Here is a 25,476-nt window from a genome sequence, read left to right on the forward strand (position 1 = left end):
TCAAAAGTGTGAAAGATAAAAAACAAAAGGAGGAAGTGTGAAAAGTGAATGGGCCAAATTGAGGTGCATATGAAGACGTATGCTTTCTTCCAATTCATTAAATCGGGCTAATATGAATCAGGTGAATTGAGTTCTGCTTTTGGAAACTGGGTTAAGAAGGGGTGCACCGTTCCTGGAGGTACTGCAATACCAGGTCAATGCGTGGAGTGGACAGAGCAAGCTCTTTTTCCATCTCCCTGTTCTAAAAATCCATTTAATATATGGTCCCCAGATAGGGGACGTATCAGATATTAAACTGATAAGAACAGATACTACACTTGATCTTAGCCAAAAGGCCGAGAAGCGATAACCAGAATTGGTTTGGGCCTCGAGTGGCACCCTGGCCTATGCCGGACACATCTTAGGGAGAGAGAGCGAGAGGGAGACAAACCCACGCCTACACAAGACATTTTGTCACCCAAGCCAACCCTTGAAAAGGCTGCTTTGCAGAGCCAAAACAAGAAGAATGGTGCGTTTTGCAGCCGCCGCCCACTGCAATGAATCTGAATAACTCCTCCTTTAGGGCGCAAGCAACTCCCCTCCCCCTTGCAGTCTTTCCAATTCACGATACAAAAAGACGGACAGGACAGGTTGCCTGACTTTCCGTCACTGCCACCCTTTGCCATCCTTACCCGTAGAAAGCCCTTTCATCATCCCCAAACCCTAATCTTTTCCCTTTCCTTCCCAGCCCCCAAACCCTGCCCTCTGTACCTTTCTCACCACCCGCTTCCCTTCTCCTGTCATCCCCCTACCACCCGGGAAAAAAAGAGATTGCCCCCTCCTTCCACTAGCCCACCCTCCCACCCAAAGAACAACTTCTTCTGCGCAGCTTGTTTTCTAGGCAGCAGCGCTATTGTGATGTCATCGGGGGGCATTGTGACAAGCCGCCAGTGTTCCGTCTCTTCATGTTGTGCACAGTTCAAACGGAAAATACATCAACAGGCAGACTACAGAAAAGCTTACTATCAAAGGTTAGAGGGGGGCTTTCTCAGAGGGCTTTTTACAGTTTTTCTATTCCCAATTAGCCGTTTAAGTGTACTTATTGAAAGTAGTAATTCTTTCATAGGCCGCCCTTTCTTAGTATTTGACGTTCCTTATATTGCGGTATGAGGCTTCGCAGTAGGTTGCAAACATTCATCACCCATGACTGTCCCCAATTGAGCTCAGAAGCTCAATGTCTATCATGACCTCTCTTTTAGAATGTCCAAGAGCAAGCAAACTATTCCTCCAGGAGAGGGCGCCAACAGACTACTAAAGAGATCATCATTACTCAAAGAAAACCCCAAAAACCAATGCATGATAGGAATAAACAGGTAACTTTCTTTGGAGTGGAAGCGGAGAGATCGCACCAGATGCCAATTCTAGATGTTATCACACCTGTGGTCACTGCAGCAGCAGGTGAATCCACTTTGTCCAAAAGGGATCTATTCCATTCAATTGCAAATGATCTAGATAAGACAGAGAACTGCAGCACGGGGACATAGCCGAGTTGGTCAGGTTGAGTGGTGATGAGTTTGCTATTTGGATGAATAAAGAAAGTCAAAAGTGTGAAAGATAAAAAACAAAAGGAGGAAGTGTGAAAAGTGAATGGGCCAAATTGAGGTGCATATGAAGACATATGCTTTCTTCCAATTCATTAAATCGGGCTAATATGAATCAGGTGAATTGAGTTCTGCTTTTGGAAACTGGGTTAAGAAGGGGTGCACCGTTCCTGGAGGTACTGCAATACCAGGTCAATGCGTGGAGTGGACAGAGCAAGCTCTTTTTCCATCTCCCTGTTCTAAAAATCCATTTAATATATGGTCCCCAGATAGGGGACGTATCAGATATTAAACTGATAAGAACAGATACTACACTTGATCTTAGCCAAAAGGCCGAGAAGCGATAACCAGAATTGGTTTGGGCCTCGAGTGGCACCCTGGCCTATGCCGGACACATCTTAGGGAGAGAGAGCGAGAGGGAGACAAACCCACGCCTACACAAGACATTTTGTCACCCAAGCCAACCCTTGAAAAGGCTGCTTTGCAGAGCCAAAACAAGAAGAATGGTGCGTTTTGCAGCCGCCGCCCACTGCAATGAATCTGAATAACTCCTCCTTTAGGGCGCAAGCAACTCCCCTCCCCCTTGCAGTCTTTCCAATTCACGATACAAAAAGACGGACAGGACAGGTTGCCTGACTTTCCGTCACTGCCACCCTTTGCCATCCTTACCCGTAGAAAGCCCTTTCATCATCCCCAAACCCTAATCTTTTCCCTTTCCTTCCCAGCCCCCAAACCCTGCCCTCTGTACCTTTCTCACCACCCGCTTCCCTTCTCCTGTCATCCCCCTACCACCCGGGAAAAAAAGAGATTGCCCCCTCCTTCCACTAGCCCACCCTCCCACCCAAAGAACAACTTCTTCTGCGCAGCTTGTTTTCTAGGCAGCAGCGCTATTGTGATGTCATCGGGGGGCATTGTGACAAGCCGCCAGTGTTCCGTCTCTTCATGTTGTGCACAGTTCAAACGGAAAATACATCAACAGGCAGACTACAGAAAAGCTTACTATCAAAGGTTAGAGGGGGGCTTTCTCAGAGGGCTTTTTACAGTTTTTCTATTCCCAATTAGCCGTTTAAGTGTACTTATTGAAAGTAGTAATTCTTTCATAGGCCGCCCTTTCTTAGTATTTGACGTTCCTTATATTGCGGTATGAGGCTTCGCAGTAGGTTGCAAACATTCATCACCCATGACTGTCCCCAATTGAGCTCAGAAGCTCAATGTCTATCATGACCTCTCTTTTAGAATGTCCAAGAGCAAGCAAACTATTCCTCCAGGAGAGGGCGCCAACAGACTACTAAAGAGATCATCATTACTCAAAGAAAACCCCAAAAACCAATGCATGATAGGAATAAACAGGTAACTTTCTTTGGAGTGGAAGCGGAGAGATCGCACCAGATGCCAATTCTAGATGTTATCACACCTGTGGTCACTGCAGCAGCAGGTGAATCCACTTTGTCCAAAAGGGATCTATTCCATTCAATTGCAAATGATCTAGATAAGACAGAGAACTGCAGCACGGGGACATAGCCGAGTTGGTCAGGTTGAGTGGTGATGAGTTTGCTATTTGGATGAATAAAGAAAGTCAAAAGTGTGAAAGATAAAAAACAAAAGGAGGAAGTGTGAAAAGTGAATGGGCCAAATTGAGGTGCATATGAAGACGTATGCTTTCTTCCAATTCATTAAATCGGGCTAATATGAATCAGGTGAATTGAGTTCTGCTTTTGGAAACTGGGTTAAGAAGGGGTGCACCGTTCCTGGAGGTACTGCAATACCAGGTCAATGCGTGGAGTGGACAGAGCAAGCTCTTTTTCCATCTCCCTGTTCTAAAAATCCATTTAATATATGGTCCCCAGATAGGGGACGTATCAGATATTAAACTGATAAGAACAGATTTTTGATTTAACAGCATCTTTATTATCATGCACTACTCACAAAAAGGTAACAAACCGTGTACAGTGCCGCAGCCCCGTACACACAGAAATATACAATCATTCTTACATAGCCATAGAGTACGACGCACTAAACTATACATCACGCTCCTATGCTATCCATAACACTCAAGCTGAAAGAAAAAGTTAGACAATAAATAACGACGAACCGGCGATTGGGGGGTGGGGGTAGGGGAAAAGGGGGATAGGGTGGGGAAATCACAGGCCCGAAGCTTTATTGAAAGACGCACATAACGGGAAAAGGAGGGAGGGGGCATTGAAGAGGTTTAAACCTCCTCCTCGGCGCTGTCGTCCGGACTGTCCATGATGGAATAGTCTCTGAGCAGGCTGTGGATCAGCCTGCGGCAATCCTGGATAGACATCCTCTCCCTCTTCAAGATGAGCCGGTTCCTGGCGACCCAAATAGCGTCCTTAAAGCAGTTCATAAGGCGCCAAGCCTCCTGGATGGCTCCAACGGTGTGAGTCCCAGGGAAGAGTCCATAAAGTACGGAATGGTATGATAGGCTCCCTCTGGGGACGGAGTTCCTCAGGTCATCCTCCAGGGCAACCAACAGGCGCTGTGCAAAACGGCAGTCCCAAAAGGCGTGCAGCGATGTTTCCTCCACGAAGGGGCACCTTGGGCAGTACCGGGTTTTGCACAGGTTCCGGGCGTGCATGAATGACCGGACGGGCAGTCCGCCCTGTATCGCCATCCATGACAAGTCCTTGTGCCCGTTGGTCAATCCAGCCGATGACACGTTTGTCCAAACAGTCTCCAGTGTGTCGTGATGAAGTCCTGGAATGTTCTCCATTTCGTCCTTGGCTCTGATGAGTTTGTGGATAGTCTTTGGCTTCCACAAATCAGGCTTGAGTCCCTCCAGTTGGTGTTCCCTCACAAACCGAACCACGTCTCCGTAGAACCATGGCGTCGTCCAGTTGTAGGGGAAGGAGCTGTCCCACTTGTCCCAGCCTAACCGTCTCCAAAGGGGGAGCAGGAAGAAGCGAGACATGGACCCACCCGCGGAACCTCTCTTGACTCGCAGAGTTCGGCGAACGCAGTCACATACGAAGGAGGATCGCAGGAGGGTGGGGATATCGGGTACGCCCTTCCCACCCTTGCGAGGATCCTTGTACATGATGCTCCGCTTTACTCTGTCCATCTTGGATCCCCAGACAAAACGAAACACCGTCCTGGTAATGGCCCTGCACACGGTGGCAAGGGGGGGCCAGGCCTGGGCCGTGTACTGCAGCACGGGCAGTACCTCGTTACGCAGGACCAGTGCTTTGCCCTCACAGGTGAGGCGTCTGAGGCTCCACAGACCGATCCGTTGGGTGATCTTGGTCAAGCGTTCCTCCCAGGACTTGAGGGCTGCTCCTTCCTTCCCGAACCAGACTCCAAGAACCTTGATGAAATCCGGCTGGATGCTGAAAGGGAAGGGGGCGGAAGAGGCCGGCTGCCAGTCCCCGAAGAGCATGGCTTCCGACTTCCCGCAGTTGACTTTGGCTCCCGAAGCCCGTCCGAAGGTCTCACAGGTCTGGACGAGGGTGTCGACTGAGCGCCGGTCCGCGCAGAAGACGGTCACGTCGTCCATGTAGAGCGAGCACTTGACCTCGAAGCGTTCTGGTCCTGGTGCGGTGATCCCTCTGATCTCTCCATTCCGCCGGATAGCCTCTGCAAAGAGTTCTATAACACAAACAAAAAGAAGAGGTGACAGAGGACAGCCTTGTCTGACCCCTGAGAGGACCGGGAAGGGGTCAGTCTTCCAGCCGTTTACCAACACCGAGCTGTGAATATCAAAATACATTAGTTGGACATACAAGCAAAACATGTTACCCAAACCTAACCTGTGCAGAGCTTTGCCCAGGAACTCATGGGAAACACGGTCGAAGGCCTTTTCCTGATCCAACGAGATCAGGGCTGCGTGCACCCGGCGGGCTTTGATGTACTCGACCGTGTCCCGCATGAGAGCCAGGCTGTCTGCGATGCGACGTCCGGGGATGCCGCAGGTCTGATCCGGGTGGATGATCCGTCCGATAACAGTCTTCAATCTCGTTGCCATCGTCTTGGCCAGGATCTTGTAGTCGACGTTCAGAAGGGTGATGGGACGCCAATTCTTCAGGTCGCACCTCTCTCCTTTACGCTTGTACAGGATCGTGACCATTCCTTCCCTCAGAGATGGAGGCATTCTGCCCTCCACCACCATCTCCTCATACAGCCCTAACAGGTCCGGACAGATTAGGTCTCCCAGCGCTACATAGAGCTCTGCTGGGAGGCCGTCACTGCCCGGTGTCCTGCCAGAGCTAAAGGATTTGGCGGCCGAGAGCAGCTCGTCCACCGTCAGAGGAACATCCATGGCCGCCGCGTCTGCAGGGTCAAGATGGTTAGTGATACCTGACAGGAACTTATCGGCGGCCTCGGGGTCAGTAGTCTTGCGGGCGTAGAGTTCGCTGTAGAAGTCGCTGACGACCTTCATCACGTTCTCTTTCCCGCGTCGCATGCTTCCACTCTCGTCTCGTAGTTCATTCATGGGCGTGTGACCGGCGTGGAGTTTCCTGAAAAAGAACGAGTTACATTTCTCACCCTTCTCCAGGTTCTCCACTTTGGAACGGAAGACAATTCGCTCGGACTCCTCCTCGAAGTGCCTTTTCAGGCTCCTCTTAGTCTCCTCCAGCTCCTCTCTCACGTCCCAGCCGCATCGAAGAAGGTCCTGCAGGGAACGCAGCTCACGCTGGAGTCTCCTGAAGTCCCTCCTCTTCAGACACGCCTGTTGTTGACTCTTTGCCTGAAAGAAGAAACGGAACTCGAGTTTAACGTATTCCCACCAGTCAGAAACAGACTGGAAGCCCGCCTTGTAGGCCCGCCACGTGGAGTAGGCAGCTCTAAGCTCCTCCAGAATCTCACCCTTTTCCAGCAGAGAGCAGTTCAGCTTCCAGGAGCCCGGGCCAATGGGGAAGCCATGGCCCAGCACACCTTGAAAGTGAATGGCTCTGTGGTCAGAGAAGAAGCAGGGGACCATCGAGTGCCCACTCCGCCCAACCGCCCGAGAGGTAAACACAAAGTCAATCCTGGAACGCAGCGAGCCATCGGATCGGCACCATGAATAGTTCACGGATCCGTGTCCGATGGAGCCAACAACGTCCACAAGAGAGGCTTCGGTCACCATCTCAATGAGCAGTTTGGATGTGACGTCCAACTTGGCAGCCGTTCCAGAACTGCGTCCATCCTCCTCAATCGGGCAGTTGAAATCCCCGGCCATCACTACCGTCCTGGCGGTAGCGAGCTGAGGGCGCAGGGCTTGGAGGAGCTCCAGTCGATCGCTCTTCACAGGAGAAGCGTACACATTGATGAACCTGACAGGTTCTCCCGCCCAGGTGCCATCCACGAGCAGTAACCTGCCGCAGACGATTTCCTGAACAGAGTCCAATGTGAAGGCGCTTCCCCTGATCAGCACGGCGACCCCCGCGGACCTACAGTCGCCTCCGCCGGACCAGTAGGATGGGCCATGGGTCCACTCCCTGGCCAGATGGTTGAAGGACCTAGAGGAGGGAAGGGAGCATTCCTGCAGGAAAAATACATCACTAGACTGAGTGTTAAGGAACGCAAAAATTGTCTGACGTCGGAACTTGTCTCTGATGCTCCTAACATTAATGGAAAAGATGTTAATGTTAGCAGTCATTGGAGGAAAGAGAAAGTTAGCGCAGGCGGTGTGCCTTAGTTACCACTCCGGTCGGGCGGTTCTTCCTCTTTGGCACCTGCTGGTAAGGGTATCTCCAGCAGACCCTCTTCTTCTAGCTGATCGAGCAGGGATGGTGCCTCAGTGGCTTCCGACTCCTCCATTTCTTCTTCGGCCACAAGGGACTCCACCATCTGCTCCAACACGTCCGGTTCTGGGAGGAGGCCATCCTCCTCTTCCTGGGGTGGATTGGGATCCACAATGAACAGCTTGGAAGGTTCTGCGACAGGACTATCTTCCACCTTCCTTTTCCTTTGGCCTGTACCTGAGGAGACAAGAGCTGGAAAATCCTCCTCGGTGAAAAGTGCAAGAGTGCTGAGGTCCTCTGCTCTCATGGTCTGGGGAGGGAGAGTGGGCTTTGGGGGGGGGGTGAGGAGACCAACTGAGGAGTAGGGAAATGAGGTGGAGGTAGTGGAATCCTCAGTAGGGTTGGCCGGGGGGGGAGGGGTTTGGACAGGGGTGACAGGGGGGGGGACCAGGGAGGGGGCAACAGTTTTCTTACCCTTTTTCCTGGACTCCGTGGCTGCTGGGGCATCGGCTGGAGCCACGGTCGCCGGGTTCTTGGCCGCCTTGTCCTTGGCCTCTGTGGCCTTGGTCGTAGCTGCCTTGGTCGACGAAGCTGCGACTACCCGATACTGGGTCACCGCGGCAACCCTTGCCCAGGATTTCTCCCGCTGTGGGCAGTCCTTGTAAAGGTGGTCCGCCTGTCCACATAGGTTGCAAGTCTTCTTCTTTGGGCAGTCCTTGGAGCTGTGTCCCGTCACCCGGCAAACCCTGCAGGCGTCCTCCTTGCAGGTCTTCATCGAATGCCCTTTCCCGCCACATTTCCTGCAGTTGTGTGGCATGTCCGGGTAGTAGATGAGACCAAAGGAGTTTCCCAGAGAGAATGTCGGGGGCAGGTGCTGGAGACCATCCTCGGATGCTGGTTCCCTGTAGAGTCGAACGGTTACTGACCACTTACCCGTCCAGAATCCGTTGCCGTTAAGGATGTGGGATGGCTCCCTCACCACTGTGCAGAGACGTCCCAGGAACGTGGAGATGTCTCTTCCTGGGGTGTGCGGGTTCCGCATGGAGACCGTGATCCTCTTCTCATCCCTCTGTATAGGACAGGATCCTAAAAAAGAATGAAAAGGGGAGTCCGGCATTGCTGCGTTCATCGCCTCCCAGTATCTCCTGCAGGCATTCACCGTGGCAAAGGTTACCAGAAAAATGCCAGTCATGAAGGTCTGGACACTCAGGGTTTCCGCCCTGGAGAAGCCCTGATCCAGAATCATCTTCTTGCAGAACACGTCGCTGGACATGTCCGGCAACCTACCATCCACCGCCTTTAGCTTCAGGGCGACCGTCTGCCGCATCCAAGGCTCCAGGGTTGGAGCCTTTTCAGGCGGCGTCCGGGCTCCCTCCGGCTGGCTGGCGTCGGAGGTAGGGGCCTCTTGGGCCGAAGAAGCCTCTGGATGAGCCTTCCTGGAGGTCCCTGGGTCCTGAGCCTTCTTGGCTGCCTTCTCTGGCTTGCTTGCCATGGCTGGTTCCTGCTTGAGTTCCCGGAGCTGGATCTTGGATTCTTCTCCGGGTGTCTTCTCCCGCTGTGTTCCTCCTCGAAGTTCCTCTGGTCTCCCCAAGTCTTCTCCGAGCCTTCGTCTTCTTGCTTCTTTCTGCCAAGCTCTTCTTCCGTCCGATCTCCCTCTTCCGGTCTCGGCTGGGCTTCGGAGCTCGTCTCCCTGATCGTATCTCGTCAAGTGTAGCTAGCTCAGTTTGTTCTGATAAGAACAGATACTACACTTGATCTTAGCCAAAAGGCCGAGAAGCGATAACCAGAATTGGTTTGGGCCTCGAGTGGCACCCTGGCCTATGCCGGACACATCTTAGGGAGAGAGAGCGAGAGGGAGACAAACCCACGCCTACACAAGACATTTTGTCACCCAAGCCAACCCTTGAAAAGGCTGCTTTGCAGAGCCAAAACAAGAAGAATGGTGCGTTTTGCAGCCGCCGCCCACTGCAATGAATCTGAATAACTCCTCCTTTAGGGCGCAAGCAACTCCCCTCCCCCTTGCAGTCTTTCCAATTCACGATACAAAAAGACGGACAGGACAGGTTGCCTGACTTTCCGTCACTGCCACCCTTTGCCATCCTTACCCGTAGAAAGCCCTTTCATCATCCCCAAACCCTAATCTTTTCCCTTTCCTTCCCAGCCCCCAAACCCTGCCCTCTGTACCTTTCTCACCACCCGCTTCCCTTCTCCTGTCATCCCCCTACCACCCGGGAAAAAAAGAGATTGCCCCCTCCTTCCACTAGCCCACCCTCCCACCCAAAGAACAACTTCTTCTGCGCAGCTTGTTTTCTAGGCAGCAGCGCTATTGTGATGTCATCGGGGGGCATTGTGACAAGCCGCCAGTGTTCCGTCTCTTCATGTTGTGCACAGTTCAAACGGAAAATACATCAACAGGCAGACTACAGAAAAGCTTACTATCAAAGGTTAGAGGGGGGCTTTCTCAGAGGGCTTTTTACAGTTTTTCTATTCCCAATTAGCCGTTTAAGTGTACTTATTGAAAGTAGTAATTCTTTCATAGGCCGCCCTTTCTTAGTATTTGACGTTCCTTATATTGCGGTATGAGGCTTCGCAGTAGGTTGCAAACATTCATCACCCATGACTGTCCCCAATTGAGCTCAGAAGCTCAATGTCTATCATGACCTCTCTTTTAGAATGTCCAAGAGCAAGCAAACTATTCCTCCAGGAGAGGGCGCCAACAGACTACTAAAGAGATCATCATTACTCAAAGAAAACCCCAAAAACCAATGCATGATAGGAATAAACAGGTAACTTTCTTTGGAGTGGAAGCGGAGAGATCGCACCAGATGCCAATTCTAGATGTTATCACACCTGTGGTCACTGCAGCAGCAGGTGAATCCACTTTGTCCAAAAGGGATCTATTCCATTCAATTGCAAATGATCTAGATAAGACAGAGAACTGCAGCACGGGGACATAGCCGAGTTGGTCAGGTTGAGTGGTGATGAGTTTGCTATTTGGATGAATAAAGAAAGTCAAAAGTGTGAAAGATAAAAAACAAAAGGAGGAAGTGTGAAAAGTGAATGGGCCAAATTGAGGTGCATATGAAGACGTATGCTTTCTTCCAATTCATTAAATCGGGCTAATATGAATCAGGTGAATTGAGTTCTGCTTTTGGAAACTGGGTTAAGAAGGGGTGCACCGTTCCTGGAGGTACTGCAATACCAGGTCAATGCGTGGAGTGGACAGAGCAAGCTCTTTTTCCATCTCCCTGTTCTAAAAATCCATTTAATATATGGTCCCCAGATAGGGGACGTATCAGATATTAAACTGATAAGAACAGATACTACACTTGATCTTAGCCAAAAGGCCGAGAAGCGATAACCAGAATTGGTTTGGGCCTCGAGTGGCACCCTGGCCTATGCCGGACACATCTTAGGGAGAGAGAGCGAGAGGGAGACAAACCCACGCCTACACAAGACATTTTGTCACCCAAGCCAACCCTTGAAAAGGCTGCTTTGCAGAGCCAAAACAAGAAGAATGGTGCGTTTTGCAGCCGCCGCCCACTGCAATGAATCTGAATAACTCCTCCTTTAGGGCGCAAGCAACTCCCCTCCCCCTTGCAGTCTTTCCAATTCACGATACAAAAAGACGGACAGGACAGGTTGCCTGACTTTCCGTCACTGCCACCCTTTGCCATCCTTACCCGTAGAAAGCCCTTTCATCATCCCCAAACCCTAATCTTTTCCCTTTCCTTCCCAGCCCCCAAACCCTGCCCTCTGTACCTTTCTCACCACCCGCTTCCCTTCTCCTGTCATCCCCCTACCACCCGGGAAAAAAAGAGATTGCCCCCTCCTTCCACTAGCCCACCCTCCCACCCAAAGAACAACTTCTTCTGCGCAGCTTGTTTTCTAGGCAGCAGCGCTATTGTGATGTCATCGGGGGGCATTGTGACAAGCCGCCAGTGTTCCGTCTCTTCATGTTGTGCACAGTTCAAACGGAAAATACATCAACAGGCAGACTACAGAAAAGCTTACTATCAAAGGTTAGAGGGGGGCTTTCTCAGAGGGCTTTTTACAGTTTTTCTATTCCCAATTAGCCGTTTAAGTGTACTTATTGAAAGTAGTAATTCTTTCATAGGCCGCCCTTTCTTAGTATTTGACGTTCCTTATATTGCGGTATGAGGCTTCGCAGTAGGTTGCAAACATTCATCACCCATGACTGTCCCCAATTGAGCTCAGAAGCTCAATGTCTATCATGACCTCTCTTTTAGAATGTCCAAGAGCAAGCAAACTATTCCTCCAGGAGAGGGCGCCAACAGACTACTAAAGAGATCATCATTACTCAAAGAAAACCCCAAAAACCAATGCATGATAGGAATAAACAGGTAACTTTCTTTGGAGTGGAAGCGGAGAGATCGCACCAGATGCCAATTCTAGATGTTATCACACCTGTGGTCACTGCAGCAGCAGGTGAATCCACTTTGTCCAAAAGGGATCTATTCCATTCAATTGCAAATGATCTAGATAAGACAGAGAACTGCAGCACGGGGACATAGCCGAGTTGGTCAGGTTGAGTGGTGATGAGTTTGCTATTTGGATGAATAAAGAAAGTCAAAAGTGTGAAAGATAAAAAACAAAAGGAGGAAGTGTGAAAAGTGAATGGGCCAAATTGAGGTGCATATGAAGACGTATGCTTTCTTCCAATTCATTAAATCGGGCTAATATGAATCAGGTGAATTGAGTTCTGCTTTTGGAAACTGGGTTAAGAAGGGGTGCACCGTTCCTGGAGGTACTGCAATACCAGGTCAATGCGTGGAGTGGACAGAGCAAGCTCTTTTTCCATCTCCCTGTTCTAAAAATCCATTTAATATATGGTCCCCAGATAGGGGACGTATCAGATATTAAACTGATAAGAACAGATACTACACTTGATCTTAGCCAAAAGGCCGAGAAGCGATAACCAGAATTGGTTTGGGCCTCGAGTGGCACCCTGGCCTATGCCGGACACATCTTAGGGAGAGAGAGCGAGAGGGAGACAAACCCACGCCTACACAAGACATTTTGTCACCCAAGCCAACCCTTGAAAAGGCTGCTTTGCAGAGCCAAAACAAGAAGAATGGTGCGTTTTGCAGCCGCCGCCCACTGCAATGAATCTGAATAACTCCTCCTTTAGGGCGCAAGCAACTCCCCTCCCCCTTGCAGTCTTTCCAATTCACGATACAAAAAGACGGACAGGACAGGTTGCCTGACTTTCCGTCACTGCCACCCTTTGCCATCCTTACCCGTAGAAAGCCCTTTCATCATCCCCAAACCCTAATCTTTTCCCTTTCCTTCCCAGCCCCCAAACCCTGCCCTCTGTACCTTTCTCACCACCCGCTTCCCTTCTCCTGTCATCCCCCTACCACCCGGGAAAAAAAGAGATTGCCCCCTCCTTCCACTAGCCCACCCTCCCACCCAAAGAACAACTTCTTCTGCGCAGCTTGTTTTCTAGGCAGCAGCGCTATTGTGATGTCATCGGGGGGCATTGTGACAAGCCGCCAGTGTTCCGTCTCTTCATGTTGTGCACAGTTCAAACGGAAAATACATCAACAGGCAGACTACAGAAAAGCTTACTATCAAAGGTTAGAGGGGGGCTTTCTCAGAGGGCTTTTTACAGTTTTTCTATTCCCAATTAGCCGTTTAAGTGTACTTATTGAAAGTAGTAATTCTTTCATAGGCCGCCCTTTCTTAGTATTTGACGTTCCTTATATTGCGGTATGAGGCTTCGCAGTAGGTTGCAAACATTCATCACCCATGACTGTCCCCAATTGAGCTCAGAAGCTCAATGTCTATCATGACCTCTCTTTTAGAATGTCCAAGAGCAAGCAAACTATTCCTCCAGGAGAGGGCGCCAACAGACTACTAAAGAGATCATCATTACTCAAAGAAAACCCCAAAAACCAATGCATGATAGGAATAAACAGGTAACTTTCTTTGGAGTGGAAGCGGAGAGATCGCACCAGATGCCAATTCTAGATGTTATCACACCTGTGGTCACTGCAGCAGCAGGTGAATCCACTTTGTCCAAAAGGGATCTATTCCATTCAATTGCAAATGATCTAGATAAGACAGAGAACTGCAGCACGGGGACATAGCTGAGTTGGTCAGGTTGAGTGGTGATGAGTTTGCTATTTGGATGAATAAAGAAAGTCAAAAGTGTGAAAGATAAAAAACAAAAGGAGGAAGTGTGAAAAGTGAATGGGCCAAATTGAGGTGCATATGAAGACGTATGCTTTCTTCCAATTCATTAAATCGGGCTAATATGAATCAGGTGAATTGAGTTCTGCTTTTGGAAACTGGGTTAAGAAGGGGTGCACCGTTCCTGGAGGTACTGCAATACCAGGTCAATGCGTGGAGTGGACAGAGCAAGCTCTTTTTCCATCTCCCTGTTCTAAAAATCCATTTAATATATGGTCCCCAGATAGGGGACGTATCAGATATTAAACTGATAAGAACAGATACTACACTTGATCTTAGCCAAAAGGCCGAGAAGCGATAACCAGAATTGGTTTGGGCCTCGAGTGGCACCCTGGCCTATGCCGGACACATCTTAGGGAGAGAGAGCGAGAGGGAGACAAACCCACGCCTACACAAGACATTTTGTCACCCAAGCCAACCCTTGAAAAGGCTGCTTTGCAGAGCCAAAACAAGAAGAATGGTGCGTTTTGCAGCCGCCGCCCACTGCAATGAATCTGAATAACTCCTCCTTTAGGGCGCAAGCAACTCCCCTCCCCCTTGCAGTCTTTCCAATTCACGATACAAAAAGACGGACAGGACAGGTTGCCTGACTTTCCGTCACTGCCACCCTTTGCCATCCTTACCCGTAGAAAGCCCTTTCATCATCCCCAAACCCTAATCTTTTCCCTTTCCTTCCCAGCCCCCAAACCCTGCCCTCTGTACCTTTCTCACCACCCGCTTCCCTTCTCCTGTCATCCCCCTACCACCCGGGAAAAAAAGAGATTGCCCCCTCCTTCCACTAGCCCACCCTCCCACCCAAAGAACAACTTCTTCTGCGCAGCTTGTTTTCTAGGCAGCAGCGCTATTGTGATGTCATCGGGGGGCATTGTGACAAGCCGCCAGTGTTCCGTCTCTTCATGTTGTGCACAGTTCAAACGGAAAATACATCAACAGGCAGACTACAGAAAAGCTTACTATCAAAGGTTAGAGGGGGGCTTTCTCAGAGGGCTTTTTACAGTTTTTCTATTCCCAATTAGCCGTTTAAGTGTACTTATTGAAAGTAGTAATTCTTTCATAGGCCGCCCTTTCTTAGTATTTGACGTTCCTTATATTGCGGTATGAGGCTTCGCAGTAGGTTGCAAACATTCATCACCCATGACTGTCCCCAATTGAGCTCAGAAGCTCAATGTCTATCATGACCTCTCTTTTAGAATGTCCAAGAGCAAGCAAACTATTCCTCCAGGAGAGGGCGCCAACAGACTACTAAAGAGATCATCATTACTCAAAGAAAACCCCAAAAACCAATGCATGATAGGAATAAACAGGTAACTTTCTTTGGAGTGGAAGCGGAGAGATCGCACCAGATGCCAATTCTAGATGTTATCACACCTGTGGTCACTGCAGCAGCAGGTGAATCCACTTTGTCCAAAAGGGATCTATTCCATTCAATTGCAAATGATCTAGATAAGACAGAGAACTGCAGCACGGGGACATAGCCGAGTTGGTCAGGTTGAGTGGTGATGAGTTTGCTATTTGGATGAATAAAGAAAGTCAAAAGTGTGAAAGATAAAAAACAAAAGGAGGAAGTGTGAAAAGTGAATGGGCCAAATTGAGGTGCATATGAAGACGTATGCTTTCTTCCAATTCATTAAATCGGGCTAATATGAATCAGGTGAATTGAGTTCTGCTTTTGGAAACTGGGTTAAGAAGGGGTGCACCGTTCCTGGAGGTACTGCAATACCAGGTCAATGCGTGGAGTGGACAGAGCAAGCTCTTTTTCCATCTCCCTGTTCTAAAAATCCATTTAATATATGGTCCCCAGATAGGGGACGTATCAGATATTAAACTGATAAGAACAGATACTACACTTGATCTTAGCCAAAAGGCCGAGAAGCGATAACCAGAATTGGTTTGGGCCTCGAGTGGCACCCTGGCCTATGCCGGACACATCTTAGGGAGAGAGAGCGAGAGGGAGACAAACCCACGCCTACACAAGACATTTTGTCACCCAAGCCAACCCTTGAAAAGGCTGCTTTGCAGAGCCAAAACAAGAAGAATGGTGCGTTTTGCAGCCGCCGCCCACTGCAATGAATCTGAATAACTCCTCCTTTAGGGCGCAAGCAACTCCCCTCCCCCTTGCAGTCTTTCCAATTCACGATACAAAAAGACGGACAGGACAGGTTGCCTGACTTTCCGTCACTGCCACCCTTTGCCATCCTTACCCGTAGAAAGCCCTTTCATCATCCCCAAACCCTAATCTTTTCCCTTTCCTTCCCAGCCCCCAAACCCTGCCCTCTGTACCTTTCTCACCACCCGCTTCCCTTCTCCTGTCATCCCCCTACCACCCGGGAAAAAAAGAGATTGCCCCCTCCTTCCACTAGCCCACCCTCCCACCCAAAGAACAACTTCTTCTGCGCAGCTTGTTTTCTAGGCAGCAGCGCTATTGTGATGTCATCGGGGGGCATTGTGACAAGCCGCCAGTGTTCCGTCTCTTCATGTTGTGCACAGTTCAAACGGAAAATACATCAACAGGCAGACTACAGAAAAGCTTACTATCAAAGGTTAGAGGGGGGCTTTCTCAGAGGGCTTTTTACAGTTTTTCTATTCCCAATTAGCCGTTTAAGTGTACTTATTGAAAGTAGTAATTCTTTCATAGGCCGCCCTTTCTTAGTATTTGACGTTCCTTATATTGCGGTATGAGGCTTCGCAGTAGGTTGCAAACATTCATCACCCATGACTGTCCCCAATTGAGCTCAGAAGCTCAATGTCTATCATGACCTCTCTTTTAGAATGTCCAAGAGCAAGCAAACTATTCCTCCAGGAGAGGGCGCCAACAGACTACTAAAGAGATCATCATTACTCAAAGAAAACCCCAAAAACCAATGCATGATAGGAATAAACAGGTAACTTTCTTTGGAGTGGAAGCGGAGAGATCGCACCAGATGCCAATTCTAGATGTTATCACACCTGTGGTCACTGCAGCAGCAGGTGAATCCACTTTGTCCAAAAGGGATCTATTCCATTCAATTGCAAATGATCTAGATAAGACAGAGAACTGCAGCACGGGGACATAGCCGAGTTGGTCAGGTTGAGTGGTGATGAGTTTGCTATTTGGATGAATAAAGAAAGTCAAAAGTGTGAAAGATAAAAAACAAAAGGAGGAAGTGTGAAAAGTGAATGGGCCAAATTGAGGTGCATATGAAGACGTATGCTTTCTTCCAATTCATTAAATCGGGCTAATATGAATCAGGTGAATTGAGTTCTGCTTTTGGAAACTGGGTTAAGAAGGGGTGCACCGTTCCTGGAGGTACTGCAATACCAGGTCAATGCGTGGAGTGGACAGAGCAAGCTCTTTTTCCATCTCCCTGTTCTAAAAATCCATTTAATATATGGTCCCCAGATAGGGGACGTATCAGATATTAAACTGATAAGAACAGATACTACACTTGATCTTAGCCAAAAGGCCGAGAAGCGATAACCAGAATTGGTTTGGGCCTCGAGTGGCACCCTGGCCTATGCCGGACACATCTTAGGGAGAGAGAGCGAGAGGGAGACAAACCCACGCCTACACAAGACATTTTGTCACCCAAGCCAACCCTTGAAAAGGCTGCTTTGCAGAGCCAAAACAAGAAGAATGGTGCGTTTTGCAGCCGCCGCCCACTGCAATGAATCTGAATAACTCCTCCTTTAGGGCGCAAGCAACTCCCCTCCCCCTTGCAGTCTTTCCAATTCACGATACAAAAAGACGGACAGGACAGGTTGCCTGACTTTCCGTCACTGCCACCCTTTGCCATCCTTACCCGTAGAAAGCCCTTTCATCATCCCCAAACCCTAATCTTTTCCCTTTCCTTCCCAGCCCCCAAACCCTGCCCTCTGTACCTTTCTCACCACCCGCTTCCCTTCTCCTGTCATCCCCCTACCACCCGGGAAAAAAAGAGATTGCCCCCTCCTTCCACTAGCCCACCCTCCCACCCAAAGAACAACTTCTTCTGCGCAGCTTGTTTTCTAGGCAGCAGCGCTATTGTGATGTCATCGGGGGGCATTGTGACAAGCCGCCAGTGTTCCGTCTCTTCATGTTGTGCACAGTTCAAACGGAAAATACATCAACAGGCAGACTACAGAAAAGCTTACTATCAAAGGTTAGAGGGGGGCTTTCTCAGAGGGCTTTTTACAGTTTTTCTATTCCCAATTAGCCGTTTAAGTGTACTTATTGAAAGTAGTAATTCTTTCATAGGCCGCCCTTTCTTAGTATTTGACGTTCCTTATATTGCGGTATGAGGCTTCGCAGTAGGTTGCAAACATTCATCACCCATGACTGTCCCCAATTGAGCTCAGAAGCTCAATGTCTATCATGACCTCTCTTTTAGAATGTCCAAGAGCAAGCAAACTATTCCTCCAGGAGAGGGCGCCAACAGACTACTAAAGAGATCATCATTACTCAAAGAAAACCCCAAAAACCAATGCATGATAGGAATAAACAGGTAACTTTCTTTGGAGTGGAAGCGGAGAGATCGCACCAGATGCCAATTCTAGATGTTATCACACCTGTGGTCACTGCAGCAGCAGGTGAATCCACTTTGTCCAAAAGGGATCTATTCCATTCAATTGCAAATGATCTAGATAAGACAGAGAACTGCAGCACGGGGACATAGCCGAGTTGGTCAGGTTGAGTGGTGATGAGTTTGCTATTTGGATGAATAAAGAAAGTCAAAAGTGTGAAAGATAAAAAACAAAAGGAGGAAGTGTGAAAAGTGAATGGGCCAAATTGAGGTGCATATGAAGACGTATGCTTTCTTCCAATTCATTAAATCGGGCTAATATGAATCAGGTGAATTGAGTTCTGCTTTTGGAAACTGGGTTAAGAAGGGGTGCACCGTTCCTGGAGGTACTGCAATACCAGGTCAATGCGTGGAGTGGACAGAGCAAGCTCTTTTTCCATCTCCCTGTTCTAAAAATCCATTTAATATATGGTCCCCAGATAGGGGACGTATCAGATATTAAACTGATAAGAACAGATACTACACTTGATCTTAGCCAAAAGGCCGAGAAGCGATAACCAGAATTGGTTTGGGCCTCGAGTGGCACCCTGGCCTATGCCGGACACATCTTAGGGAGAGAGAGCGAGAGGGAGACAAACCCACGCCTACACAAGACATTTTGTCACCCAAGCCAACCCTTGAAAAGGCTGCTTTGCAGAGCCAAAACAAGAAGAATGGTGCGTTTTGCAGCCGCCGCCCACTGCAATGAATCTGAATAACTCCTCCTTTAGGGCGCAAGCAACTCCCCTCCCCCTTGCAGTCTTTCCAATTCACGATACAAAAAGACGGACAGGACAGGTTGCCTGACTTTCCGTCACTGCCACCCTTTGCCATCCTTACCCGTAGAAAGCCCTTTCATCATCCCCAAACCCTAATCTTTTCCCTTTCCTTCCCAGCCCCCAAACCCTGCCCTCTGTACCTTTCTCACCACCCGCTTCCCTTCTCCTGTCATCCCCCTACCACCCGGGAAAAAAAGAGATTGCCCCCTCCTTCCACTAGCCCACCCTCCCACCCAAAGAACAACTTCTTCTGCGCAGCTTGTTTTCTAGGCAGCAGCGCTATTGTGATGTCATCGGGGGGCATTGTGACAAGCCGCCAGTGTTCCGTCTCTTCATGTTGTGCACAGTTCAAACGGAAAATACATCAACAGGCAGACTACAGAAAAGCTTACTATCAAAGGTTAGAGGGGGGCTTTCTCAGAGGGCTTTTTACAGTTTTTCTATTCCCAATTAGCCGTTTAAGTGTACTTATTGAAAGTAGTAATTCTTTCATAGGCCGCCCTTTCTTAGTATTTGACGTTCCTTATATTGCGGTATGAGGCTTCGCAGTAGGTTGCAAACATTCATCACCCATGACTGTCCCCAATTGAGCTCAGAAGCTCAATGTCTATCATGACCTCTCTTTTAGAATGTCCAAGAGCAAGCAAACTATTCCTCCAGGAGAGGGCGCCAACAGACTACTAAAGAGATCATCATTACTCAAAGAAAACCCCAAAAACCAATGCATGATAGGAATAAACAGGTAACTTTCTTTGGAGTGGAAGCGGAGAGATCGCACCAGATGCCAATTCTAGATGTTATCACACCTGTGGTCACTGCAGCAGCAGGTGAATCCACTTTGTCCAAAAGGGATCTATTCCATTCAATTGCAAATGATCTAGATAAGACAGAGAACTGCAGCACGGGGACATAGCCGAGTTGGTCAGGTTGAGTGGTGATGAGTTTGCTATTTGGATGAATAAAGAAAGTCAAAAGTGTGAAAGATAAAAAACAAAAGGAGGAAGTGTGAAAAGTGAATGGGCCAAATTGAGGTGCATATGAAGACGTATGCTTTCTTCCAATTCATTAAATCGGGCTAATATGAATCAGGTGAATTGAGTTCTGCTTTTGGAAACTGGGTTAAGAAGGGGTGCACCGTTCCTGGAGGTACTGCAATACCAGGTCAATGCGTGGAGTGGACAGAGCAAGCTCTTTTTCCATCTCCCTGTTCTAAAAATCCATTTAATATATGGTCCCCAGATAGGGGACGTATCAGATATTAAACTGATAAGAACAGATACTACACTTGATCTTAGCCAAAAGGCCGAGAAGCGATAACCAGAATTGGTTTGGGCCTCGAGTGGCACCCTGGCCTATGCCGGACACATCTTAGGGAGAGAGAGCGAGAGGGAGACAAACCCACGCCTACACAAGACATTTTGTCACCCAAGCCAACCCTTGAAAAGGCTGCTTTGCAGAGCCAAAACAAGAAGAATGGTGCGTTTTGCAGCCGCCGCCCACTGCAATGAATCTGAATAACTCCTCCTTTAGGGCGCAAGCAACTCCCCTCCCCCTTGCAGTCTTTCCAATTCACGATACAAAAAGACGGACAGGACAGGTTGCCTGACTTTCCGTCACTGCCACCCTTTGCCATCCTTACCCGTAGAAAGCCCTTTCATCATCCCCAAACCCTAATCTTTTCCCTTTCCTTCCCAGCCCCCAAACCCTGCCCTCTGTACCTTTCTCACCACCCGCTTCCCTTCTCCTGTCATCCCCCTACCACCCGGGAAAAAAAGAGATTGCCCCCTCCTTCCACTAGCCCACCCTCCCACCCAAAGAACAACTTCTTCTGCGCAGCTTGTTTTCTAGGCAGCAGCGCTATTGTGATGTCATCGGGGGGCATTGTGACAAGCCGCCAGTGTTCCGTCTCTTCATGTTGTGCACAGTTCAAACGGAAAATACATCAACAGGCAGACTACAGAAAAGCTTACTATCAAAGGTTAGAGGGGGGCTTTCTCAGAGGGCTTTTTACAGTTTTTCTATTCCCAATTAGCCGTTTAAGTGTACTTATTGAAAGTAGTAATTCTTTCATAGGCCGCCCTTTCTTAGTATTTGACGTTCCTTATATTGCGGTATGAGGCTTCGCAGTAGGTTGCAAACATTCATCACCCATGACTGTCCCCAATTGAGCTCAGAAGCTCAATGTCTATCATGACCTCTCTTTTAGAATGTCCAAGAGCAAGCAAACTATTCCTCCAGGAGAGGGCGCCAACAGACTACTAAAGAGATCATCATTACTCAAAGAAAACCCCAAAAACCAATGCATGATAGGAATAAACAGGTAACTTTCTTTGGAGTGGAAGCGGAGAGATCGCACCAGATGCCAATTCTAGATGTTATCACACCTGTGGTCACTGCAGCAGCAGGTGAATCCACTTTGTCCAAAAGGGATCTATTCCATTCAATTGCAAATGATCTAGATAAGACAGAGAACTGCAGCACGGGGACATAGCCGAGTTGGTCAGGTTGAGTGGTGATGAGTTTGCTATTTGGATGAATAAAGAAAGTCAAAAGTGTGAAAGATAAAAAACAAAAGGAGGAAGTGTGAAAAGTGAATGGGCCAAATTGAGGTGCATATGAAGACGTATGCTTTCTTCCAATTCATTAAATCGGGCTAATATGAATCAGGTGAATTGAGTTCTGCTTTTGGAAACTGGGTTAAGAAGGGGTGCACCGTTCCTGGAGGTACTGCAATACCAGGTCAATGCGTGGAGTGGACAGAGCAAGCTCTTTTTCCATCTCCCTGTTCTAAAAATCCATTTAATATATGGTCCCCAGATAGGGGACGTATCAGATATTAAACTGATAAGAACAGATACTACACTTGATCTTAGCCAAAAGGCCGAGAAGCGATAACCAGAATTGGTTTGGGCCTCGAGTGGCACCCTGGCCTATGCCGGACACATCTTAGGGAGAGAGAGCGAGAGGGAGACAAACCCACGCCTACACAAGACATTTTGTCACCCAAGCCAACCCTTGAAAAGGCTGCTTTGCAGAGCCAAAACAAGAAGAATGGTGCGTTTTGCAGCCGCCGCCCACTGCAATAAATCTGAATAACTCCTCCTTTAGGGCGCAAGCAACTCCCCTCCCCCTTGCAGTCTTTCCAATTCACGATACAAAAAGACGGACAGGACAGGTTGCCTGACTTTCCGTCACTGCCACCCTTTGCCATCCTTACCCGTAGAAAGCCCTTTCATCATCCCCAAACCCTAATCTTTTCCCTTTCCTTCCCAGCCCCCAAACCCTGCCCTCTGTACCTTTCTCACCACCCGCTTCCCTTCTCCTGTCATCCCCCTACCACCCGGGAAAAAAAGAGATTGCCCCCTCCTTCCACTAGCCCACCCTCCCACCCAAAGAACAACTTCTTCTGCGCAGCTTGTTTTCTAGGCAGCAGCGCTATTGTGATGTCATCGGGGGGCATTGTGACAAGCCGCCAGTGTTCCGTCTCTTCATGTTGTGCACAGTTCAAACGGAAAATACATCAACAGGCAGACTACAGAAAAGCTTACTATCAAAGGTTAGAGGGGGGCTTTCTCAGAGGGCTTTTTACAGTTTTTCTATTCCCAATTAGCCGTTTAAGTGTACTTATTGAAAGTAGTAATTCTTTCATAGGCCGCCCTTTCTTAGTATTTGACGTTCCTTATATTGCGGTATGAGGCTTCGCAGTAGGTTGCAAACATTCATCACCCATGACTGTCCCCAATTGAGCTCAGAAGCTCAATGTCTATCATGACCTCTCTTTTAGAATGTCCAAGAGCAAGCAAACTATTCCTCCAGGAGAGGGCGCCAACAGACTACTAAAGAGATCATCATTACTCAAAGAAAACCCCAAAAACCAATGCATGATAGGAATAAACAGGTAACTTTCTTTGGAGTGGAAGCGGAGAGATCGCACCAGATGCCAATTCTAGATGTTATCACACCTGTGGTCACTGCAGCAGCAGGTGAATCCACTTTGTCCAAAAGGGATCTATTCCATTCAATTGCAAATGATCTAGATAAGACAGAGAACTGCAGCACGGGGACATAGCCGAGTTGGTCAGGTTGAGTGGTGATGAGTTTGCTATTTGGATGAATAAAGAAAGTCAAAAGTGTGAAAGATAAAAAACAAAAGGAGGAAGTGTGAAAAGTGAATGGGCCAAATTGAGGTGCATATGAAGACGTATGCTTTCTTCCAATTCATTAAATCGGGCTAATATGAATCAGGTGAATTGAGTTCTGCTTTTGGAAACTGGGTTAAGAAGGGGTGCACCGTTCCTGGAGGTACTGCAATACCAGGTCAATGCGTGGAGTGGACAGAGCAAGCTCTTTTTCCATCTCCCTGTTCTAAAAATCCATTTAATATATGGTCCCCAGATAGGGGACGTATCAGATATTAAACTGATAAGAACAGATACTACACTTGATCTTAGCCAAAAGGCCGAGAAGCGATAACCAGAATTGGTTTGGGCCTCGAGTGGCACCCTGGCCTATGCCGGACACATCTTAGGGAGAGAGAGCGAGAGGGAGACAAACCCACGCCTACACAAGACATTTTGTCACCCAAGCCAACCCTTGAAAAGGCTGCTTTGCAGAGCCAAAACAAGAAGAATGGTGCGTTTTGCAGCCGCCGCCCACTGCAATGAATCTGAATAACTCCTCCTTTAGGGCGCAAGCAACTCCCCTCCCCCTTGCAGTCTTTCCAATTCACGATACAAAAAGACGGACAGGACAGGTTGCCTGACTTTCCGTCACTGCCACCCTTTGCCATCCTTACCCGTAGAAAGCCCTTTCATCATCCCCAAACCCTAATCTTTTCCCTTTCCTTCCCAGCCCCCAAACCCTGCCCTCTGTACCTTTCTCACCACCCGCTTCCCTTCTCCTGTCATCCCCCTACCACCCGGGAAAAAAAGAGATTGCCCCCTCCTTCCACTAGCCCACCCTCCCACCCAAAGAACAACTTCTTCTGCGCAGCTTGTTTTCTAGGCAGCAGCGCTATTGTGATGTCATCGGGGGGCATTGTGACAAGCCGCCAGTGTTCCGTCTCTTCATGTTGTGCACAGTTCAAACGGAAAATACATCAACAGGCAGACTACAGAAAAGCTTACTATCAAAGGTTAGAGGGGGGCTTTCTCAGAGGGCTTTTTACAGTTTTTCTATTCCCAATTAGCCGTTTAAGTGTACTTATTGAAAGTAGTAATTCTTTCATAGGCCGCCCTTTCTTAGTATTTGACGTTCCTTATATTGCGGTATGAGGCTTCGCAGTAGGTTGCAAACATTCATCACCCATGACTGTCCCCAATTGAGCTCAGAAGCTCAATGTCTATCATGACCTCTCTTTTAGAATGTCCAAGAGCAAGCAAACTATTCCTCCAGGAGAGGGCGCCAACAGACTACTAAAGAGATCATCATTACTCAAAGAAAACCCCAAAAACCAATGCATGATAGGAATAAACAGGTAACTTTCTTTGGAGTGGAAGCGGAGAGATCGCACCAGATGCCAATTCTAGATGTTATCACACCTGTGGTCACTGCAGCAGCAGGTGAATCCACTTTGTCCAAAAGGGATCTATTCCATTCAATTGCAAATGATCTAGATAAGACAGAGAACTGCAGCACGGGGACATAGCCGAGTTGGTCAGGTTGAGTGGTGATGAGTTTGCTATTTGGATGAATAAAGAAAGTCAAAAGTGTGAAAGATAAAAAACAAAAGGAGGAAGTGTGAAAAGTGAATGGGCCAAATTGAGGTGCATATGAAGACGTATGCTTTCTTCCAATTCATTAAATCGGGCTAATATGAATCAGGTGAATTGAGTTCTGCTTTTGGAAACTGGGTTAAGAAGGGGTGCACCGTTCCTGGAGGTACTGCAATACCAGGTCAATGCGTGGAGTGGACAGAGCAAGCTCTTTTTCCATCTCCCTGTTCTAAAAATCCATTTAATATATGGTCCCCAGATAGGGGACGTATCAGATATTAAACTGATAAGAACAGATACTACACTTGATCTTAGCCAAAAGGCCGAGAAGCGATAACCAGAATTGGTTTGGGCCTCGAGTGGCACCCTGGCCTATGCCGGACACATCTTAGGGAGAGAGAGCGAGAGGGAGACAAACCCACGCCTACACAAGACATTTTGTCACCCAAGCCAACCCTTGAAAAGGCTGCTTTGCAGAGCCAAAACAAGAAGAATGGTGCGTTTTGCAGCCGCCGCCCACTGCAATGAATCTGAATAACTCCTCCTTTAGGGCGCAAGCAACTCCCCTCCCCCTTGCAGTCTTTCCAATTCACGATACAAAAAGACGGACAGGACAGGTTGCCTGACTTTCCGTCACTGCCACCCTTTGCCATCCTTACCCGTAGAAAGCCCTTTCATCATCCCCAAACCCTAATCTTTTCCCTTTCCTTCCCAGCCCCCAAACCCTGCCCTCTGTACCTTTCTCACCACCCGCTTCCCTTCTCCTGTCATCCCCCTACCACCCGGGAAAAAAAGAGATTGCCCCCTCCTTCCACTAGCCCACCCTCCCACCCAAAGAACAACTTCTTCTGCGCAGCTTGTTTTCTAGGCAGCAGCGCTATTGTGATGTCATCGGGGGGCATTGTGACAAGCCGCCAGTGTTCCGTCTCTTCATGTTGTGCACAGTTCAAACGGAAAATACATCAACAGGCAGACTACAGAAAAGC

General features: G+C 48.5%; 12 non-coding genes and 2 pseudogenes across 12 annotated transcripts; all 14 read right to left on the reverse strand.

Annotated features, from left to right (window-relative positions):
• Positions 1–156: 156 nt before the first annotated feature.
• On the reverse strand, positions 157–347 carry LOC142271400 (U2 spliceosomal RNA). The gene has a single exon (XR_012736459.1). It is a non-coding gene; the product is annotated as a U2 spliceosomal RNA (small nuclear RNA).
• Positions 348–1,734: 1,387 nt separating this feature from the next.
• LOC142271412 (U2 spliceosomal RNA) lies at positions 1,735–1,925 on the reverse strand. The gene has a single exon (XR_012736470.1). It is a non-coding gene; the product is annotated as a U2 spliceosomal RNA (small nuclear RNA).
• A 1,387-nt stretch (positions 1,926–3,312) lies between these two features.
• On the reverse strand, positions 3,313–3,516 carry LOC142271435 (U2 spliceosomal RNA; annotated as a pseudogene).
• Positions 3,517–8,955: 5,439 nt separating this feature from the next.
• LOC142271440 (U2 spliceosomal RNA) lies at positions 8,956–9,045 on the reverse strand (annotated as a pseudogene).
• A 1,387-nt stretch (positions 9,046–10,432) lies between these two features.
• On the reverse strand, positions 10,433–10,623 carry LOC142271424 (U2 spliceosomal RNA). The gene has a single exon (XR_012736482.1). It is a non-coding gene; the product is annotated as a U2 spliceosomal RNA (small nuclear RNA).
• A 1,387-nt stretch (positions 10,624–12,010) lies between these two features.
• Positions 12,011–12,201, reverse strand: LOC142271436 (U2 spliceosomal RNA). Its single transcript, XR_012736492.1, has one exon. It is a non-coding gene; the product is annotated as a U2 spliceosomal RNA (small nuclear RNA).
• A 1,387-nt stretch (positions 12,202–13,588) lies between these two features.
• Positions 13,589–13,779, reverse strand: LOC142271389 (U2 spliceosomal RNA). The gene has a single exon (XR_012736449.1). It is a non-coding gene; the product is annotated as a U2 spliceosomal RNA (small nuclear RNA).
• Positions 13,780–15,166: 1,387 nt separating this feature from the next.
• On the reverse strand, positions 15,167–15,357 carry LOC142271390 (U2 spliceosomal RNA). The gene has a single exon (XR_012736450.1). It is a non-coding gene; the product is annotated as a U2 spliceosomal RNA (small nuclear RNA).
• A 1,387-nt stretch (positions 15,358–16,744) lies between these two features.
• LOC142271391 (U2 spliceosomal RNA) lies at positions 16,745–16,935 on the reverse strand. The gene has a single exon (XR_012736451.1). It is a non-coding gene; the product is annotated as a U2 spliceosomal RNA (small nuclear RNA).
• A 1,387-nt stretch (positions 16,936–18,322) lies between these two features.
• Positions 18,323–18,513, reverse strand: LOC142271392 (U2 spliceosomal RNA). Its single transcript, XR_012736452.1, has one exon. It is a non-coding gene; the product is annotated as a U2 spliceosomal RNA (small nuclear RNA).
• Positions 18,514–19,900: 1,387 nt separating this feature from the next.
• Positions 19,901–20,091, reverse strand: LOC142271393 (U2 spliceosomal RNA). The gene has a single exon (XR_012736453.1). It is a non-coding gene; the product is annotated as a U2 spliceosomal RNA (small nuclear RNA).
• Positions 20,092–21,478: 1,387 nt separating this feature from the next.
• On the reverse strand, positions 21,479–21,669 carry LOC142271394 (U2 spliceosomal RNA). Its single transcript, XR_012736454.1, has one exon. It is a non-coding gene; the product is annotated as a U2 spliceosomal RNA (small nuclear RNA).
• A 1,387-nt stretch (positions 21,670–23,056) lies between these two features.
• Positions 23,057–23,247, reverse strand: LOC142271395 (U2 spliceosomal RNA). Its single transcript, XR_012736455.1, has one exon. It is a non-coding gene; the product is annotated as a U2 spliceosomal RNA (small nuclear RNA).
• A 1,387-nt stretch (positions 23,248–24,634) lies between these two features.
• LOC142271396 (U2 spliceosomal RNA) lies at positions 24,635–24,825 on the reverse strand. The gene has a single exon (XR_012736456.1). It is a non-coding gene; the product is annotated as a U2 spliceosomal RNA (small nuclear RNA).
• Positions 24,826–25,476: the final 651 nt, after the last annotated feature.

The sequence above is a fragment of the Anomaloglossus baeobatrachus genome, unplaced genomic scaffold (assembly GCF_048569485.1).
Source record: "Anomaloglossus baeobatrachus isolate aAnoBae1 unplaced genomic scaffold, aAnoBae1.hap1 Scaffold_3366, whole genome shotgun sequence".
In the NCBI taxonomy this organism is placed as follows: Eukaryota; Metazoa; Chordata; class Amphibia; order Anura; family Aromobatidae; genus Anomaloglossus; species Anomaloglossus baeobatrachus.